Genomic DNA, 8364 nt, shown 5'->3' with positions numbered 1-8364 from the left:
CGCCACCGTCCCTCTGACAGGGCTGGGAGGGGAGGGGGCTGCGGTTCGCGCCCGCCTCCGGCAGGCGGCAGCGGCGCTCCCGCAGGGGCCATGCGCGCGGTGGCGTCGTCATGCGGGCGGGGCCTGCGCGCGGGCGGGGCGGGGCGGGGCGGGGGGGGGGGGTGCGCTCCGTGCCCATCCGGGTCCCGCGGCGCGGGCCGGGGGCGGGGCCTGCTGTCACGTGACGTTGCGTGGCGGCGCGACCGCCATCTTGTGTTGTTGGGGCTGAGGAGTCGCTGTGGCCGTGCGGGACTCTCCGTCCGGGAGCGCAGGTAACGCCGTCCTGCCGGCTCCCTGCCCCACTCTCTGCCGCCGCTGGGGCCGCGTCTCTGGCAAACCGCTCCGTGCTGCTGCGCTGCCCCCGCCGTCGCGCTCCCTATCTGCGGGAGCGGGTTTAGGCCGCTCGCCGAGCACCGGCCTTGCCGGCGGCTCCTGTCCTCCTCGGGTGCCGCAGCCCCGAGGCGCCTTGCGGCCTACTGGGAGATAAGGTCGCCCTGGCCGAGCGGCGAGAGCCAGGCCCGGAGAGGCTCTTCCGTGCTCCTGGCGAGGGGCTTCTGTAAGGCTCGTTGGGCCTGGTCTCGCTCTGGGGTGCGGGCCTTTCTCTTTTCATGCGGCTCCTCGGTCCCGGCAGGGGGAGATGCTGCCTGTCAGGTGGCGGCGGATCGCCTGGGGCTCCTCACGCCCTCCGGGACTGGCAGCTGTCTCCCTGCTGCCGTCTTCCCTCACGCTGACCCGTGTGAACTCGCTCGTCCCCTCTCAGCTCAGTGGGAGTGGGCCTGTGTTGGGCAGCGCCGCGGGCAGGTGCGTGCTCATTGATGTCTGTCTGTACCCCGCTCCGAGCACGCCCAGCTCTGTCACATTACACAGGCTGAGAAAGGAGGAAGCTTGCCGAGCGCTCGAGTCTTCCACCCCACAGTCAGCAGGGTGTTGGGAGCAGCAGTGACCAGCAGTGTTTGACTGGAGAGGCCTTGGCAGGCTGAAGACAACATCGATCAGAATTGTGTATGTTTGGTATTGATCCAAGACAAGTAGTCAACAAAGCACTCTCCCGTCTTTCAACTCAGTGTATTCAGCTTTGAAGTAGAACAAGTTGAAGGCTAAAAGCAAATGTTGCCGAGTAGTACTTATGGAATAAAACTTATGTTTTCCCCAGTAACCTTCAGCTCAGTGTTCTTGGTTTACTACTGTAATGGTTCAACTCTCACTGTAGTCCTTAAGTGTCTGTTTTCATGAGTGGGTGGGAAAAGTTCTGAGTTCTAATTGTTCTAACTTTCTGCTGCTCATTCTGTTTTTCTTGCTTCAGGAGCTGACTTGGGCAAGTTCCTGGAAAGTACGTGTGATTTTTTTTTTTCCCTTTTCCCATAACTCTGCTGGTTGCTTTTGTTCTTGAGAAACTTTTTAATAAACACAAATTAATTTGCTGCTTTGTGAATAGAACATTTGGGAGAGGCACAGTGTGATAATTTGGAACCTTTATAAACAGAATGGGTTTGCAGTTGTCTCCAACAAAGGCTTTTTTTCTGGTATTTGTGATCTCTGTTACAGAGTTTTGACTCCCGTAGATAGTAAGAGCTTTAGTTTTATGAGGTGTTGGTATTCTATTAATTTGAGTAGGTGTCTTTTGAACAGTCAGCTGATGCTGAGCTAAAAATCTGTCTTCATAAGTCCTGAGCATGGCAAGATAAATGTTCAAGGGCCCATTGCCCCTTCTGCACTCTTCACTCCCTAAGCTCATATAATTCTGCAAGTTACCCAGTGTGAGTGGTCATGTGTGTCAGTGTTAACTTCTCACTGAATTTGACTTAAAAAAAATTCTAATGGTCCACTATATTGAAAAAAGAAGATATATCCATGCAAGTTGAGTGCTGCTTCCACAAAGACTTGCTTTCCTGTGTTGAGATGTTGATAACCCCTTTAAATATCAGACGATGTTGTGCATAAGCACTAGTTTTTCTTAATGATTTGAAGAACTACTTGGGCTCTCTTAGACCTTGGATGAAGGCATGTCCTCGGGTGCCTGAGAGTACCTGGTCACTATATTTCTTCTAGATTCTTCTCTGAATGGTTTCTTGAACCTATTTTTTAAAGCAGGAGCATAGAACTAAACCACAAAGTGGTCATGTTGCAGTGATGGTTTGTTTCACAGGGTGCTTAGAAAAATTACTTGATACCACAGTAAAACCTTAAACTCTTGTTAGACACTTGCTCATTGCAGATGTTGATCTTAAGGGGATTGTAAAATCTTGGATACTTAGTAGTGATTTTTCTTGCCTTCCTAAAATACAGAGTACAATGAAAAATGTTACCTTTATGTTGATGTACATGAAAAGCATGCATATAAATAGTTGAGGGCTTTACAAGTTATTTTCTTCCTGTGTGTTTTACTTTTTGATTGAGGAAAAGACTCCATGTGTAAAACAAGATTGCAAAGAAGATTTTGGGATTTTTTTTTTTTTTTTAAATTTAGGCTAAGCACCATTGCATCTCTTCTGTGCCTGCTGTCTCCTAAGGCCAGTTGTTTTAAGTGGAGTTCTGCCATAAACTGGAGTCTCTTATATCTGACTGTAAGAACAATGCTGTCAGCTCTCATAAGGTCTATAGATGCTTCATTTAAAGACTAACTGGATACTGAAGTCCTGTGGAACATCTCGTGTATGCAGCTGATTGGCTGAAGAGGTGATTTGCTGCTGCATGCCTCTGCTGAAAGGTCTTTTCCTTTTAAACAGGCAAACATTGGTTCACAGTACTAGCCGAAGATGAGCTAGGCACCTTCATGGACCATAGTGCTCTCTCCATTATAGTGGTTCAGGCCTCCATCTCTTTAGACATATTTATCTTTGTTTGGTATACCAAGAACATAAAATATGATTCTGCCTATTCCTGATTTTGTAAGTTCGAGTACCTGTCAAATGTATGTTTCACATTCTTGCATTGTGGCCTTTACAGTTCCTTTTAAATAATCTGACAACAAATCTCTGATTTAGAAAATGAATTCCTTTTCCTAGCATTTTCTCCTTTTTTTTTTCTTAGTGCTTCTACTCAAAGATGAGTGAGATAAGCTGTATTTAATTCATGATTATAGATAGATGGACCTGAGGGGCAGAGCAATAAAACACCCACTCACAAGCATAAAAGCAGAGGCCTGGTCTGCTGTCTGCTTCCTATATAGCTTACCAGAGATCCATTGGGTGCTTTAGTAATGACAATCTCATCTCTTCCCTACGGAAAAAGCATTTGTGTTGAAAGGCAGTCTGTTTCTTTGTGTGGTTTTCTCCTAAATGTATTTAATTCATTAGTGACATTTCAAAATGTAGCTGTGTGAAATGTTGCAGTGGAGCGATACTTGTATTTACAGGAACAAAGTCAGTTTTCAGCTCAACTTAGCCTCTCCCTCTGTTGCTGTCAACTCGTGGATGTTTTTTAGTTGTGCAAATGATTTGCCTTCAAAATTATCAGAACCGAAGAAACTTAGTTTGCTCAAGGTGTACTTCAGTTGTGGATGGAACTATGAAGAATTAAGTGCTCTAAATTATTAGTTATATACAGCATTTGCCCTCTTGTGGTTGATGGTAGTATATGTGTATGACTGTGTATATATACATATATAAATTGTTATAGTTCATCATGGTGATATTTAACATTGTTATATTTTCATCTTTTACTTGGATGGTAGAAGGGACCTGGAGCAGACTGGAGTTTTGCTATTACTTTTTTAGTAGCTGAGATTGCCACAGCATTGATTACAACATGTTGCCACTTCTCTTTTGTTTGTGGTGGAAGGTCTGTTGGTCCATTCTATCTAAAAATGGTTAAATATCCCTTGAATATAGAAACTGTAGCAGTGGCTTGATGTCTGTGCAGGAAAGTGGGTTGCCATTGAAAATTTTATGGGGTTTTTTTTGAGAGGATGTGCGGAATTGCTTTGATGCATCTGAGATTTTTGGCAAGTCTGAAATCTGAGTCTGTGTTTTCAGGAGGGAGCCTCTTTTGTAATCGTTAAACTTTGTAATCAACGACTACCTCTTGAAAGGAGGTTGTAGTGAGATGGGTGTTGGTCTCTTCTCTCTAGTAACAAGTGACAGGATGAGAGGAAGTGGCCTCTAGTTGTAGCAGGGGAGGTTTCGATTGAATACTGGAAGAAACTTCTTCACTGAAAGGGTTCTTGAAGACTGGAACAGGCTTCTCAGGCAAGTGGTTGAACCTCCATCACTGGAGATGTTTCAAAGATGCAGACGTGTTAGTGAGGGGCATGCTTTAGCACCAGACCTAGTAAAGTCAGGTAAAGGTTGGAAGTGATGATATTGAAGACTTTTTCCCATCAAAACAATTTTTTGTTGACTGTCTAGCCCTGAGGATATCTGAATATCTAGACCTGAGGATAATGGAGAAAAACAGAGGGATAGTAATATCTCTGTAGAGTCTACAGGTTAATAAGAAATTGATGGACATTTAGAAAACACCTTATTGACAGTACCTTTTGGATCAAATACTATAATTATTAAACTTCAACTAATTATTAAAACTGCATTATGACTTTTTTAGCCATATGTTCTAAAATATCTAGGCAAGTAAGAAAGACTGATTACTTGATACTTAAATAGTGTCTGCTGTATGTGTAATTTGTCATTGTAAACAAAGAGTTTGCATAATAGTAAAATGAAATTATGGGAAAATATTGGTTAAATAGTTGTTGTTACAGTGAAAGTAAGCATGACACATTGCACTTAGTGAACATAATGCTGTGGTACTGGTTATTTAGTGCTTTTTATTCAGTAGAGAGATACTTGCTTCAAGTTGTGGTTACTATGAATTTTTCTCCACACCTATCTCCCTGTGTAGATCAGATGGGGGAAAAAGCAGGTTTGTGGTCTGTGTGGTTATGTGTTGGTTCAGATTGAAAGAAGCAGGAGATGTGCTTTGTACACTGTGATGATTACTTTGGGTGAAGCTTTATAGGGATGAATGGATTGCCAAATTTAGGTAACTTCAGACTTAGAGTCAATGTCATGTGGTAAGGAGCTGGTATGACTGACAAGTAATGGATGTTTAAAAGGATTCTTTTTTTGAGCCATGTTTGGTAGAGTCTGAGGATGATTTAGGTTGGAAGAAATCAGACTTCAGTAGTTGTTTGTTTCTATCTCTTGTTCAAAGCAGGGCTGATAGCAGTGTTTGAGTAATTTGTGTGATAGCAAGGGAGTGAGGCTGATCGTGGAAGTAGCAAATGGCAAGGTTTTTAAGTAGAAGCATCTAATAACTTGATTTAATATATCAGAGGCCCAGTTCAACTGCCTGAAAAAAAAAAAGCTTCCAAAGAAGTGGAGGCTTTTACTTCAGGCTTAGTTAATGCTGAATCATCTATATATGCAATGCTCTCTGTTTATATTATCCTGGGCTTAAAGTGTACAAAAGGAAGTTCAGGGTAAGCCACAAGTCAATTAAAAAAAATATGGTTCTTAAGACAAGTGAGTATCTTTAGCAATATTAACATAGAAAGAAGAAAAGTGCTAAGCTCTTAGCAAGTGTTGTAGTTCATATGTAGTGAGAGAGGTTACAGCAAGTGTTGTAGTTCATATGTAGTGAGAGAGGTTACCTCCTGACTTCTTGGTTGATGAGCATATGCAATCTGACAGAGATACTAATTCTCTCTTAAGACTTTTTATTAGACACTTTCTTACTGTTGAATATGTGTTTCCTGAGGTATGGAACTGCATGAATAGGAAACCTTAAGGTTTTAGGTGAGCAAATTTCTACAAAGCCTGGAGAAGCTGCAGATGTAGATGACACAAAGAAAACAAAAAGCTCCACAATAACCCAGATCTGTTAATTCAACGAATATTTTCACTGTAGTCTGAAGCTTTGTCCTGCACCTTTAAATACAGGTATGGGCTGTATAATGTGAGGAGTGGGAGCGAGATGCTCCAGGATGGTCTTGTTTGCACCCATGCAGTCTGGCTACTGGCCTCCTAGAGGAGCTGGTAGAGAGAGACTCTGTAATGTCTTGTGGAATGACATGCGCAAAGTATTTACCTACCAGCAAATATTTGATGTGGAAGGGAAAGGGATATGGAAGTGTTTTTCAGCTGGAAAACAAGACTGCTGGCAGGATTTTGGGACAGGATTTGGAATGAGAAGTACTTTGCGTTCCAGCCAATGGCAGGGCCAAGGGTGTGGTCCTCTAACTCTGCTTGGAACTTAATTGTTGGTGTCTGCCTTTGGCTTGAAGTCTTGGAATCAAGGTGGAGGTCACACTGCTTTCTGGTGCAGAAACTGGGGAAAGCTTTCACATTTGTGTTCAGGTGAAGCAAGAAATGGATAGCTCTCTAACCATCAAGTTCACAGTAGTAGGTAGGAAAGGAGGAAAATACCTGGAATTGTGATATTTAATGTTCCTTATTTTTCTTGGGTTTTGTTAGATGTGTAGGTTTCCTTAATCTCTCTTGTCATCCTGTCCCAGAATGTCTTCAGTATGTACTTCTGTTTGTTGTTCTTGACCATGGTGCAGATTGTTGCATGCTGCACCACTTAATGAAACTTCAGATGCATCTGTATGAGGAGAGAACAGGGTGGTGAGTGTGATCCTGATGTTTGAGAGTGGACGATTTTGGCCTAGAAACTGCAGAAAGATTGAAACACTTTTTCAGCAATATGAGACAGGAAAGTTCTTTTAGGGGGATAAAAAAAGGTAACTGTAGTAATAGGAGTGTAATTTCTGGAAAAGTGGACAGTTCAGACAGTGTTCCCTTAGGAAAAACTTCCTTTTGGTATATGGATAGATAGGCCTTGAAATATTATTGCCCTTTTTCAGGATAAGGACTTGGTAATTAGAAGGGACTGTGATGACTTGGCTGGCATCTTGTATAATGTCATTAAGGATTTTTCTTTTTAATTACTTTTCTCTTTAGAATAGAATATATTTCTTAGAAAATCATTTAGTGACCTGAGAACAACTTAGTCTGTTGTCAATTTCTGAAGGTCTTGATTCAGTCTCTTCACTGAATAAGCTTGGGTCTTCAGCTTTTTGTACCTGCATGACCATTTACTGACTGAGCAAGATACTATTTTTTTCTCAAAGATCAAGAAATAAAGCTTTTGTGTGGGGTGTTTTTCCCTACTGTAAGGCATGTTTGTTGTATTCTATTAATTTTTTGAACAGCAGGATTTATCAGTTTTCTTCACTAGCAGCAGGACACAGCATATCTATTGTGATTAAAAAAAACCCCTCTATTTCCTCTGTATTTCCTTATTTTTCTATTCAGTGCTTTCTGTTAGCTATTCTAGTCAGTGCTATATCATATTTTCTTTTTCAGCTGATTAATGTCATCAATCTTAGACTAGTTTTGGGACTTTTTCCAGAATAGTCTTGCATTTGTTGTATATCACGTGTGTTTTCTGCTTGTGAGTCTCTCTGACTGTATGCTTGGCCTTATTAAATGCAACCTGCTATACTGGCCTGAGTAATTGAATAATTCATAATGGTGCTATTGATGATGTGTCATTTCCATTATTTACCATATCTATGTTTGTTATCCTCAGATTTTAGAAGTTCTGTGGGCCAATGTTACAGGCTCTGTAGAAGTAGAGGATAGCTTATTTCCTTTTCCTCTGTTTTCAGAATATCTGGCCTTCTGAGGTGGGTTGGTATGGATTCTTTAGAAGAGAATCTTTAAAGAAAAAGTACATTGTAGCAAGTTGAGACTTATTCTGAACGATTTTGACCTTTTTAGCATTAAACAAAATGTTTTGCAAAAGTGAAAATTTGTTTCATCTCCATGTTTCAGCAATTAAATTTCTACTCTTACAAAAATATGATGTCTTCCTTAAATCTTTGTTGGCTGGCCTTAATTATGTTGGTGTCCTTTAATCAGTGTTGTCTGCTTTAGCCGATGATTAATATCAGGCAGACTGGTAGTGTAGCCACCTGAGTCATCCTGTTTACCACTGAACTTAAAAGGTAGATTGCAGACTCTTCTGGATCTTTAATATTTCAAGAAGTAAAGAAAATCAACATTAATCATTGAGTCAACCTGGTCATTAAAAAAAAAAACCACAGTTAGTGGAACTGAAATTAACTCTAATATCTGCCTGTGGAAAGTTTACTTCCTGGAGAAGGTGAAGTTTGATGATCTTGAGGTAATGTTACTGCTGCATGGAGGAGCACTGCTGTTAAATTCTTGTCTAAGTTTATTTTAGGAGAACCCAATTTCAATTGCATTTAAATCTGCTCAAGTTAGATTTTAGTTGTGTTTTTGATTCTCAGAATTTCAGCCTAGCAACAAAGAAGGCTGTTTCAAACCTATGAACTAACTTGAAAGGAAAGGCTGCCCT

At 41.6% G+C, this 8364-nt stretch overlaps 1 protein-coding gene across 8 annotated transcripts in view; it reads left to right on the top strand.

The window, feature by feature from the left end:
• The first annotated feature begins 219 nt into the window (after positions 1-219).
• GIGYF2 (GRB10 interacting GYF protein 2) overlaps positions 220-8364 on the top strand; it is an 82415-nt gene continuing 74270 nt past the window's right edge. For 4 of the 8 annotated variants that reach the window (XM_064165327.1, XM_064165323.1, XM_064165322.1 and 1 more), the window contains exon 1: positions 235-1369. The gene's annotated coding sequence lies outside the window, so the exon portion shown is untranslated. Of the gene's footprint in view, positions 1370-8364 lie in introns of all 8 variants that reach the window. The other 4 variants (XM_064165326.1, XM_064165325.1, XM_064165321.1 and 1 more) reach the window with 3 other exon arrangements.

Source organism: Pogoniulus pusillus, chromosome 26, assembly GCF_015220805.1.
Source record: "Pogoniulus pusillus isolate bPogPus1 chromosome 26, bPogPus1.pri, whole genome shotgun sequence".
NCBI classification, from domain to species: Eukaryota; Metazoa; Chordata; class Aves; order Piciformes; family Lybiidae; genus Pogoniulus; species Pogoniulus pusillus.
Note: the sequence above shows the minus strand (reverse complement) of the source record. Positions and strands in the feature narration are given on the sequence as shown.